General features: G+C 36.5%; 1 long non-coding RNA gene across 1 annotated transcript; it reads left to right on the top strand.

Moving 5' to 3' along the window:
• Positions 1–3,562: 3,562 nt before the first annotated feature.
• Positions 3,563–12,934, top strand: LOC113481619. The gene is made up of 5 exons (XR_003398715.1): positions 3,563–3,625; positions 3,789–3,891; positions 6,289–6,495; positions 8,062–8,173; positions 12,850–12,934. It is a non-coding gene; the product is annotated as an uncharacterized LOC113481619 (long non-coding RNA).
• Positions 12,935–13,357: the final 423 nt, after the last annotated feature.

The raw sequence follows: 13,357 nt of genomic DNA, 5'->3' as shown, positions 1-13,357 counted from the left end.
TTGTATTTGTAAATGTGGTCCAGAACTTTCTTTCTCACCTTCTTCAAAGCATACAGTATGTGTTGCCTCTTGGTTATACAATGAGTTTGGTACTTGGACAGGATCAGTAAGACTGGCTACCCTTGAAGTATTCGGAATAGTAGGAGATGTATTGTCAGTTCTACATTTTTTGCATGTTTCCAAGTTCTCCCCAATATCATACGGAACCAATGAAGGTTGTAGTCTCAGGAGTCAGTTATCTCTGAAACTTAGCAATATTCTATCTCTTATTAGAATATATTCACCAGATAGAAGAAGAGTTAAAGAGCCTAAGAAGTTCAATAGGTTGTTTGGCAGGAAAGTTACGTTCTTTGGAAGATACATAGTTTACAGACTTTAATCATCTGTAAATATTTATTTCATTGATTTGTCTCCCACACTCTTTATAGTTTCTTTATGTATGTCTATCACAAACCACATTTAACAGGCTTTTTTACTGCAAAAATGAAGTAATGACTTCAGGAATACCGTTAATTAAAGTTAATGTGACTATGTACTGCTTCACAATTAACAGCAAGCATAAATAAACGGAACTTTTCCACAGCCACACATAATGTAAAAATCTTTCTCAACTCATATTATTTTGCTTTAGGTGTTACAAAGACAAATATGTTGAGTACACATATACATGATGTGAAAACATAATCGCATCTTGTATTCAGCCTCCGTTATTGGAAAATAGTATGGTTTAATTCAGATGAAATATAAGCAGTTGATTGACCTTTAGCTTCAGGTACTATTGAATCAGAATCAGACATACATGCAATAGGTTGCACACAAAGTCTGCAAAAATAATATCAAGACTGACAAATCAAGCTCTCACAAGTTAGGAGATGTCACAAATAAGGTTGCCTGGCCAATTAATTCTGTCTTATTTTCTCTGGTCATACTTGTACAACAATATTTTTCTCCTCAAAATTTCTTCCTTATTCAGTGCACAGGGATGGACAAGGCTCATTTAAAATGCTGCAGTTCATTGAGAGAGCATCATGTAGCTGGACTGAGCAATGGCAAGGGAGAGGACAAATGGGAAGCCATTGTTAAGGGAAGTGTTTCTGAGTGCAGCCACTCTGTGGGGACACTAGCGAAATATAGCTCAGTCATTGGTAGTAGTGTCAGATGCTTGAGCAAGTCCCAGAAGATTCTGGTGTGGCTGTATTTTCCTGAGGCCAGAAAATGGCATGTTCTAGATATCAAACGACCCTTTGCAAATTTCACATTCCTTTTTCAAAGGACGACACTATGAAAGGTCATTTCACAGGGAATGTCTCTAAAGGCTTGTTAGAGTGGACAAAGCAGTATTTGCCAATAGTACTTTTCTCTGAAACAATATTTTCTCAACCGTTCTGTCTTCTTCAAAGCAAAGGAAAAAAACCCAGACCTCCATGAAATATGCCTGCATGCTGAAGAAAACATGCCAAAATAAATCCAACAAATTTGACTTTGCCAGATGCTTAAAATGTAAAGGTAGTTAATAACCTATTAAAACCAGGTTGTTATAAAAACAGAGTACTGCCAGTCCTGCCCTACATACCTTTATATTTATTTATATTTTATTTCTACAGGTGTAGATAAAAGTTATAGGATGAGATAGTGAGGTTCCACCAATGTAGACACTGTAAGAACATATTACCCTGAAAAAACTTAACTCTGGGTACACATAAACAAAAATATATGTAGTATGAGTCTAGTTGATGAAGGAAGGTGCTGACAGTCACCATCAGGTGAACTCTGCTCGAAAACGCACTTAATGTTAGCTATTCCCTTTTTGACTGGAAGAAGAAATAAGACCAATTTGAGGAAGAGACCTGCAAATAATAAAGTACCAAGGCGAACAATTTGGTCTATCTACTGCTCTCTGCCCACGCAGCTTCCCTGAGCAATAATACAATACCTACAGTCTTTGAACTGCAGCATGTGAGCGACCAGAGGAGCCTGGAGAAGCAGTTCTGTGTTCTTGAGCCCCATCAGAGAGCCAGAGCTTTTTGGCATGTATCTAACAGGAATTGCATAGCTACGTATCCCCGAGGAAGAAAAAAAGCTTTGTTTGATTTTTATCTGTTTTTTGTTTTCACAGAAACGTGCTCACATCCTTAAAAGCTCATTTAAGACAAAGGAGCAGCAACACAATCTACTTGCCTTCCTATATACAAATCTATACATAAAGGTAACTGTATAAATACAGAATGCACCGACAGATTTTGAAAAGTGAGCTGAGGTGTCGTGATTTGTGGCGCCACTTTTGTAGCACCCTGAAAAGAGAGTTGTCAGAAAATGCTGACTGCTTCTTTTCCTCTATTGGTTTCCTTCAAGGCATCTCTAGATAAGCACACAGGGAATAATATAGCTCAAATCATTAGTCACTCAAGAAAATGTTGGTCATCATTCTTTTCTTGATTAAAGCCTCAAAACTGCATATTAGACCTTAAAGATTTCTCTGTGTCCTGTTGGTTGCTGAATTTATGTCAAAATAATATTATCAAACATTTCCCCGACAAAACAGAGTTTTGATCAATACAATGAATGTCAGATCTGCAATGCAAGGCTTAGGCAGATTGTTTTTTTTTTTTTTTTTTTTTTTTTTTTTTTCCATAATATAAATGTATTTTTAATGAGTTTGTGTGGGTTTTTTTTTCTGTAAACTTTTCTCTGTTATTTATGCTCAGATTTCCCCCCTGAGTCAGGCTTTTTTTAGCACTGCCTATAAAGATTATTTTATTGTTGATTTATTCATGGCCACAGCAAAACCATCTCACTTATGGGAAATACACTTCTGAAGAAATAATTTACATTATAGAAATTAATGAATTCTACTATAGGGTTTAACTTCATAAATTGCTAAATCAGCAAACGGCCAAAAGTGCCAGGCAGTTAAATTCCGTGCTACCTGACTGGAGATGCATTTTGCACTGCTGTTTACATGTTCCCATATAATCTTATGTTTAGTTCTCACAGATATTCTACATTTGAGATGTTTTACTACTTCTTGCGTGATTTTGGGGAAATAACACAGTCAGATGTAGGCGTGATAATTCCTATTATCCTTAGCTCAAAAAAAAAATAAATTGGAATTGTGTCTCCTGAGACGTCTGACTCATATACACAATGTGTGGAGAGGATTAAGTACTTCAAGGAGGTATTCACGATAGCCAGCAAATTGTTCAGACACCTGAACTTTGCATTTTAAAATGAGATGCATCTTGAAGCCTCCCTTCATTAGATGAAAGACAGCTCTCTGCATTCTTATTTTAATGTGTTTTATACTAAACAGTCATTGGGCAAAAAGATAATCTTAAAAACAGACATCAAACCATAGGATACTTACTCTGCCCTGGGAAGTGTCTCAGTGCACATGGGAAAATCAAGCCTAAGTCTACCTACGTAACAATTAGCTCTGAGTTAACATTACTGGGGTTTTTTTTGGTTTTAATTTGAATCCTGTTATGGTAGTAAGAGCTAAATGAATGCGCATGTTTCTGACATTGACTCTGTCATTAACCCTGTGTCTTGTTTTTATTTTCCTAGCTCCAAAATGACAAAGTGGACCAAATAAAAGTGTAGTCAAGAAGAAAATGCATAATGTGAGGTAAGGAACAGCTTCTGATGGAAAAGTAAATGAAACTTCAGCCTTGAGATTTATGAGTTTAGGCATAATGTGGAGGAGGTATGCTGCATAGTACACAATACTAGAAGTCATGCAACTAAAACATCAGAAAGCAGGTCTCTTTTTTTCAATTTATTTTTCACAGAGATGAAAAATAACTGAATTGTGTGACTGATCATCTGAAGAAGTTCTGAGCATCCCCAAAAATGGGAAAAGTCTTGGATAAGGGATAACAGACAGTACTGGTGGTGGGTAAACAGAAAGACAGCATCTAGAATAACCTTGTACATGACTGATTTATAATATTCTTCCTCTAAGCAGTATACCATGGGCCATGGGGCTAGCTTGTCCTTTGGTTTGATTCAGTATAATGGTTCTTATGTTCCCTTCTGCATTTCATACTTTTTCTTCTGCCTACAATTCTTGTACTGTTTGTTTCTTGGAGTTACAATTCAGTAGCAGACATGGACACTGTTCTATTTAGGCAACACCTTGATGAAATTCTAGTACCATTAAGTTGTAAGGGGTGAGAGAACCAGTTATGTCTCGGTTTCCTCAGACTAAGAATAATCATAGACTCACAGAATCACAGAATCATCTAGGCTGGAAAAGATGATGAAGATCATCCAGTCCAACCATTAATCTCACACTGACAGTCCCCAACTACACCAGATCGCCCAGCACCATGTCGATTCTACTCTTAAACCCCTCCAGGGATGGGGACTCCACCACCTCCCTGGGCAGCCCATTCCAACGCCCAACAACCCCTTCTGCAAAGAAATGCTTCATAATATCCAGTCTAAACCTTCCCTGGTGCAGGGAACCAAAGCCTTTTTTCTCCAGGCTAAGGACTTCAATCACTAAGCTGTTTTGTCTGACTAAGTGGCATCAATTGCATGTTGATGTATGTAGTTTTGCATTGAAATCAGTCCTCTGAGTGTGTTATGACCTAAAGCCTTTAGGGTGTTACCTTGCACAAGTAGTTGTATTGAGTTTACATGACAAGGTTTTGGTAGAGGAGTGGTTGCAGGAGTGGCTTCTGAGAGAATACACCAGAAGCTCCCCCCATGTCAGACAGACCCTGTTCCAGCCAGCTCTAAGATGGACCCGCTGCTGGCCAAGGCTGAGACAATCGGCAATGGTGGTAACATGTTTAAGAAAGGATAACAAACCACCACAGAACAGCAACTGAGAGAGAGGAGTGAGAATATGTGAGAGAAGCAACTCTGCAGCCACCAAGGTGAGTGAAGAAGGAGGGGGAGGAGATCCTCCAGGTCTTGAGCAGAGATACCCTTTGCAGCCTGTGGAGAAGACCATGGGGAGGCAGCTGTGCCCCGGCACGCATGGCTCTCCACAGTGGAGCAGAGACCCACCTGCAGCCTGGAAAGGCTCCACGCCGGAGCAGGTGGATACATACTGAAGAAAACTACAGTCCACGGTCAGCCTGCCCTTGAGCAGGCTCCTGGCAGGAACTGTGACCCATGGAAGACCCACACTGAACCAGTCCTTTCCCAAAGACCTGGATTCCATGGAAAGGACCCATGCTGGAGTGGTTTGTGAAGAACTGTGGCCACTGGGAAGGATTCATGTTGGAGAAGTTTGAGAAGGATCCTATTAAAGGAATCCTACACTGGAGCAGGAGAAGAGCTTGAGGAGGAAGGAGCAACAGAGAGGAAGTGTTGTCAACTGACTGCAACCCCCATTCCCCATCCCCCTGCACAGCACGGGGAAAGAGGTAGAGAAGTTGGGAGTTAAGTTGAGCCTAGGGAGGAAGGAGGAGTGGGGTAAAGATTTATTCTTATTTCTAATTACCCTTCTCTCTTATTAATTGGCAGTAAATTAAATTAATTTCCCCAAGTTGAGCCCGTTTTGCCTATGATGGTAACTGTAATGATCTCCCTGTCATCTCAACCCACAGACTTTTCATCTTATTTTCTTCCCCTGTCTTGTTGAGGAAGGGAAGTGATTGTCTTGGTGGGCAGGTGGCAGCCAGCCAAGTTCAGCCCACCACAGTAGTAAAGGAAAATATTTCAGGGGAATCCTACATGATTACCACCAAAGGTCTCTGCCAATGGTTTTAAGTTCAAGCCAATTTTGCTGAACAAACTAATTCTAGAATGTGGATGTTCTTTTTTCTTATAACTGCAGTGATATGTGAGTGCATGTATAAGCGAATCAATTCTTGGAAGAAAAAGAGAAAAGCTATTAAGCAGTAGGTGACCAAGATCTGTGGTATGGTCATAGAAAGATACTGTGAAACCATTCAATTGAATTCTAAAAACCCTGAGCATATTGCTGTTGCATATTCTATTCATTTAATAATTTTGTTCATTTTTCTTGACCAAATTGGTGCAATGTTGCCAATTTGGCATATATTGACAATAGCTGTGTGTGTACTAAATGTATTGTACTGGAATAGCTTAGAAAATCAATGGTGATATTGTATTAGCATACTACTACCTACTGACTCATGTCGTGGCTTAGCATAATGTAGCATATTTTTGTGCACATTAGGGTATTCTGTTTGGAACTGACTGCTACTAAGATGACAAGAGTGAAAGATATGGAGGCTTATTTATTGTTATAAGAAATTAAATGCAGTAATCTCAAATAGAAATTTCTATATGGATACTTTTTCTGAGTAGAAACTTCCCCTTACCAGTGGTTCCCTATGCTGGGCAGTCGTTCAGGATGAAAGAAAGGACAACATCAGTAAAAAGAGATCCCAAGACAAGATATGGCTGCAGGCTCCATGTTCCAATTTCACAGGATTTTTTTTTTTGACCGCATCTTTCAAGTCCGTAAGTCCGTGTTTCTGACAGTGAAGTCCTTCCTTTTGGCTTTCATTCTTGGTAAGTCTAAGGTTCCCCTTCAACCGTCTGAACACTGGTTCTTGTGAAATGTGATAGGGAGGCTAACAAGGTGCATTAAACATAGCCCTCAACCTTACAATTTTTGCTGCCAGACCTGAGTTCCCAACATCAGTACTGAGCACCTTAATGGCTATAGCTCTTTGATGGATATTGACCTGGGAACCTCGTCTAGATCTTAATAAAGTCAGGGTAAAGCTGCTCACTGATGTCTGTGAGAATTGTTCTCATGTGAACCAGTCTATTACTGAAGACATTAAAAAATATAGTCAGGTGCAGTAAATCTTGAATATGTATAGAGACCTCCTAAGTTTTTTCAAGTTCTCTTCTGCACTTTCCCAGGTTCTCCTCTGCTCACAGAGGAGAAATTATTGTAAAGAGATCAGTGAACTAACACAAGTTTAAATTAAACGCTTCTTTAATTTAAGTTATTGAAACTGATCCAACAATCTGATAGTTGCTATCAAGGCAATCTCCCTAGCAAATGCAGTCTTTTTAAATAAAACCCACTAAGTGGATTACTGGTGCCTGCAGCTTTACATTGTGACAAATTCTCTGTTCTATGCTATGTAAAATGAAGTTGGGTGCATTTCTGTAATGACAAACACCACTGACATAAAGCATCTCAAGGCCAGGTTGGATGGGGCTTTGAGCAACCTGATCAGTCCTCGCCCATGCCAGTGGGATTGGACTAGATGATGTCTAAGGTCCCTTCCAGCCCAAACCGTTCTATGATTCTATTGATTGTACCACTAAGGATGTAATCAAATTGTACTCAGAATGAATAACATATTAGAAATTATTACTTATCACAGTCACTACTGTTCAGAGAAATACCGGATCAAAGTACATTCTGGTCTGTAATTTAGACGCTGTAATACATGCTTAGAACAATTCAAATAAAGTCTATATTAGCATAAGAATTATGAGCTGGTTCCATTCCCCTTTTGGAAAGATGTTCTCTGTTAATTGGTGGTATTACATGTGTGTGTGCCTGTTCACTTTTATGTATGGCTGATTTTGCAATTTTTTTTTTTTTTTTTTTTTTTTTTTTTAATAATGAGATATTATCTCTGAAGTGGTAATTTAAAAAGGCAATTAACTCATTAATCCTTGTGTAGACTATTCTGAAGATTCCTAAATATTTCAAAAACCACAAGAGAATTGCTTTCTGTTTTACAAGTGAGGCACACAGAAGAAAATATGTTTATTCTTTTAAAGGCATATAGTTTGAGACTTCAGTCCATATTTATGTTTATGAAGGAAAGGAACTTTGCTTTGGGTCTTAGTTCTTTTTATTATTAGTGTCCACCAAGTACTCCAGCTTCCCAGGGACTGGAGCAGAAAGTGTACATTAAAACTGGATTTCTCAGTTTTCCCCTGCTGATCCTTCGGGCCAGTTTTCCAAAGACCCACAACTTTGGGGTGATCACTTTCCAAAACCATTCCAAATCAGATCTTTTTGTTCCAGTTGTGCCACAAAGGTCTGGATATTCATCACAGTTAAAATTTTAAAATTGTAGTAATACAAAGTCTTTTTGTCTAAAGGATCTGAAATCTCTCTTTGTGAATGATCTTCAAAAATATTTTCCTTTTATATTTGCAAGTGGATGGAATAATGAAGATTTAAAGAGCATTCCTAAAAGATTAAATCAGTCAGGTCGGTCTTTTTAAAAGAGGTTTTTACAGGAAAAAAAATATGAAGATGGATTCATGTCTGTAGCCTTTAGAAGCAAAAAAAGAAGAATCTCATACAATTCGTGGATGAAACTTTTGAGGTATAACCTATTTTTTGAAAACTTTCAAATCATAGAATTCTTTATGGCTCATGACATTTTTTTTTTTTGTTTCTTTTTTTTTAGTAGTTAATTGTACTTGTTGTTTAAAAACTGAGTCTTCTTTGTAGTCTGAGTTTTTCTGTCTTTCAGTCTCTAGGTTCATTTGGACCTTTTTATCTTCTAGATTAAAGAGCTATTTGCAATCAAAGAGAACTTTCCTTCATGACAGATATATACCTTAAATGGGCCATCTCTTACACTTCTTATGGAAAGAGCTTCTTTTATCTTTCACTATGGATCATGACTTCTAGGCCACAAAACTTTCCATATTCTCTTTTCCAGAGTCTTTCCAATTAGCATTACCTGGTCCACTTGGGTTTCTGATGCTCTTGTTTAATTGAAAAAAACCACCTGTTCTTTAAGTATTGCTCTTCTCTAAAAGCTTCTTCAGCAGTATTGTCTGTCCTCTTAGCTAGCTATACTCAAATTTTCTCAGACAAATGATATTTATTACCCACAGTATCTTTCAGAAAGATAGTTTCTCTACAACATTTTATTGCCTCATAGATACGCCATAGACGATGAAAATTTATTACTAATAAAATCTAATTTGGGTTTATAACATAAATAAAATTTCAGAGATGGTTATTCTTTTGATTCTAAAAATTAATATGTCCATTTAAGTATTTTATTTATTGCCTTCTACATTTATGTTATAATATAGCAATGTATTACGGATTCCAGTGATATTCTATTTTAGAATTAATTACTTAAATGCTATTATGGTGAGCACAATAACTTGACTGATTTTTAAATAACTAGGTGGTGCATTTATCAAAATATAATTCCAGGTAGATTAAAACTAGAGTAAAAAAAGCCACTGAATGTTTCTATCTGTAATTGCTAGGCCTGTTTCTAGGACCATAACTGTAAAAAAATTAGTTATGAACAACTTTGCATGGTAAGAACTGATTTGGATTCTTGATTAGGGTTCAAGAATCTCTGATTCAGTCCTGTCTAACAAAAGATATTCATACAGCTCACTTTTCAGAAAATTGGCATTATGCTATTCTGATTCTCTGGCGTTCCTCCTTCAATTACTGCCAAAATAATTATGAGTCCCTATTTTAGAGACCTTACCTTGACTTTGATATTTGTAAAATGGAGTTTTTGTTTAAAAATCCCTCAGATTTTTATTATCTTTACAACAGTGTAAACCCAAGAGAAGACACTGTGCATATTGGTCACTTATGAGTTTTAACAATTATTAAAAAAAATGTTTTGGATATGTTTGAAGCATAAGTAAACTAAATGACACAGGTAGAGCTGTATAATATATTTGCAGCTTTGATGACATTAAAAAAAATGAATTTGAGGACTGTCACTCATTCTAACTCAACATAAAAATATTGAATCCAAATATATTGATATTAAAATTCACAAAAAATCTTCCATTGTCAGCACAGGTCAACACTGTATGTACAGTTTTGTGGACTATTCGGTCAGAAATAGAGCTCCTGGTCTTCCCTCCTCTATAGCTTCATTTTAGGTACTTAATTTTGTTTAATCCTCTGTGGAGACCACAAAAATTTTTATCTGATCAAGTTTATGCAACCATCCATAGCCTTGATCTGAAAACACAGTGATGAAGATGAGACCATAGGCCCTGGCATTTTAATTCTAATGACTGATTACTCTTAATGTTAAATTAGAAATAAAACACACATCTTTGCATTTATCCAGTTTCCTCTTTGAGCTATGTGTCCTTGTTAAGACTTCCTAAGGTACTTTAAATAACCTATGGTGTATGGTAGTTTTCTCCCGTAAATACACCAACCTCCCAACTGAATCTCTTTTTTTTTTTTTTTTATTTTTAAATTAAAAAAAAAGTATGCCATTTACATTATGAATTTTTACTGAAACATGTAATATTTGAAGTTTATTGTTCTTAATGAAAAGGTAAATTTTTTAGACTTGCACAGGAGATGGTGGTAAAGAGAAGGGGACATTACATTGTTAAAAAGAAGGCAGATACTAGCAGGTAAAGACGGAGAGGGAACACCACCCAAAAAGGTTTCATCATTAGAAATCTGATTCATTAGCTGTGCAAATAAAACTCTTGCTTTGGGATGGTTGTGTTGTTTTCTTACCTCCTAAGGATCTTTGAGGCTTTAATGATTATTTTAAAATACATAAACACAACTAAGAATAGGACAACTGCCTTTCCTTTTTCCCATCTATAGAATTATTTACAAAGTATTCCTATAAGTAGAACATATAAATTTAAAAACATATTTCTCACTTCCTCCTTGGCTGCTTGTTACAATAAGATATTATTTAATGAGAGAGACAGCATCCCATGTTATTTATTTATTAAAAGAAAGAAGACTTACTGCTAAATTTTATGAAAAGCTTGTTCCTGGCAGTATGTGATTCATAGCTCATTATCTTTTAGATGGATCCTTTACAGAAGCTTGAGTACAATAATTTTTGGTTTCTAATCCTTAGTTTATGTATGAAGAGACAATAGTGCAACCAACATGAGCAAGACTGAAGGACTTGTGAGTACGTGTGTAAAAAAACTTCTAAATACTTAGAGAAATGTGAAGACAAACAAGGAGGTTCCTAGTGAGTTCGTATGCATCTATATTTACATGGTGCTTCATAAAGTATTTTCAGCCTTAGAATTTTGACCTTATTCTGAATTTAGATGTTGATGTTACATGCTAAGCAACCAAAGTCTTTCCTGGATTTTTCAATTTCTTATCACAGTAAGAAAATGCAACGAGGAAGTTATTGCACCACTGAGGATAGTGATATCTATTTATAGATAAAGAATAAAAAATGATACTCTCAAAAGAGAAACCTTAAAAATCATACAGAATTGTGTGAGGTTAAATTCATTAGTTCATTGAACTCAACTTTACTTTTTCGGGGTTAATTGGGGGGAAAGAAAAGCAAAACATCTAGTAAGAAGGACATTCTGAAGAACAAATGAGCCACTAAGTGTGAGAAAAATTCAGAACATGGAATTAATTTGCTTTTTCTATTTGCCAGAACTTGGTGTCCTGAAGAAAACATTTAGGCTTTGGAGTGTAACACATTGTAGTCAATAAAGTAATGCATCACCAAGTGAAGAACAAAACTTATTTTAAAAAAGGTTTTGTACTATGTTTTTATTCAAGGTATTTAATATGTCAGCAAACTTAATTAATGGACAAAGTAGATGCTAAAATCATGGTAGTGCATTAATTTAACACATCTATATCTTTGATGTGTAGCACATATCCTTGAGCCAAAAGTAGACACAAATCACTGAGGTATTTCATTTTGAAATACTAGAGCAATGAGCTCTTAAGCTCAAGGAAATGCATCACATCTCTTTGGTTCTTGTGGTAGGCACAGCTCCAAATCTGTTAAAGTAGACATGAACAGTGCATAGCTAGAGAGTTTGGTGTCCCCACTAGAGAAATATTGATGAGAATGTAGCCATGGATATGGGGGCTGTGTTGGATAAGTACCCAAAAAAAGAGTGGATTCTTAGTCAGTTGTATCTCTGTCATCTGAAAAACATGGAAAACTTGCTACATTATTCCAGATGTGTTGGTATAGAGGGAAGAAGGTAGGTATGTCATTAAATCCATTTCTAGTCCTGAATGGACTTAGGCTGTGCAGAAGACTGTAAAAATGAAAACAAAACCAAACCCACCCATATATTTATGCTCTAAGGACAATCAGAAAATAAAAAATCAGAGGTTGTGATATTTGGTGGTGGCCCTGTGAAATATGTCATGTATTTATATCAGCTTTCAAAGGAGGTGTTGAAAGTTTCTTTTCTGCTTCTGCTCTGCTGCTATTTATGTTATCTACAGACAAATTGTGGCCATTAATCTGTTTTTCACTTTGTATATGATCTTATTTCCATCCCGAGAATTGCTTTTCTCTCTTGCTTGTTGTTTTTAAGTAGAGTTAAATAAACTTAAAAAAAAGAATCTTTTTCACTAGAATCATAGAATTGTTCATTTTTTAAAGTTCACATGCGTAAAATGGACTTATGGAGTATATAGAGATCCAAATACTTATCTTTTAACATCATTTGTTAATCTACCACTGTATATATGTGGAGAACAGAATTGGCTTTATAATGGCACTGGTGGAGTATAAGGTGTTTTAGAAAAAACAATGTCAATATATTTATTGTGTTTTGCTTATTTATACTTTTGTCTACTTATGACTGGTTTTGATTATAGATCATTTTTTTGCTCTATGTTCTTTGACATGTCCATCCAATAGCACCTTGGATAGATTACCTTGTGGACGTGGGTATTAAATATTTTCCTCCAGACAATTTGTCCTGAAGAAAGCTAACTCTACCAGTTATGTTCCCTTATACTCTATTAATATGTTAATTGTATGTTGCAAAAGAGTTAATGTCTAGGCTTTTAAAGGTGATTCAGCAAAACTGTCTGAAATACTGTACTGTGTACTTTTTATCTTTTCTGTGGCGTAACACTTTCAGCACCTATCCGACAAGTTTTTCTTCCATTCTGGTTTACAGAACTACATCAGCTGTTTGAAGACAGGTCAGTCTAACCTGCTAAAGCGTGAACAAATCCTTGCTTGAACTGAGTTTGATGCTCATGTAAGTTCTGTCTTGCTACTTATTTAATACCTACATTAAAAGCAAAAAAAGAAAAAAAAAAGGAGTACAATTCATCATTGATCTGTCCTTACTTTGCATGCTAGCTGGTCCTTACAGTCACTTGTACTACTGGGTTAATAAAAATACAGTCTGTGGTTTGAGGGAGGGGACACACACTGATGTGGGAGATGGTCAGCTCTGTGAAATCCCTGAGAAGCAGCAAGGCTTTGATGAGAAACAGGACTTGGGAGAAAGATAGGAAACTGCCAAGTTGCGCCAACGTGGCAGGGAAAAACAACAGAGTTACAACACTGAACTGTGAGATGTTACCGTCACATGGGCAGCGCATGAACGAGAAGTTGATTGGTCTGCACAGCGTGTGTTAGAGTGGTCCTATGCTGATAGGAGAAAAGGGAGATAGCTG

The sequence above is a fragment of the Athene cunicularia genome, assembly GCF_003259725.1.
Source record: "Athene cunicularia isolate RWA chromosome 1 unlocalized genomic scaffold, athCun1 chr1_part1, whole genome shotgun sequence".
NCBI classification, from domain to species: Eukaryota; Metazoa; Chordata; class Aves; order Strigiformes; family Strigidae; genus Athene; species Athene cunicularia.
This window is presented reverse-complemented; position numbering and strand designations above follow the sequence as displayed.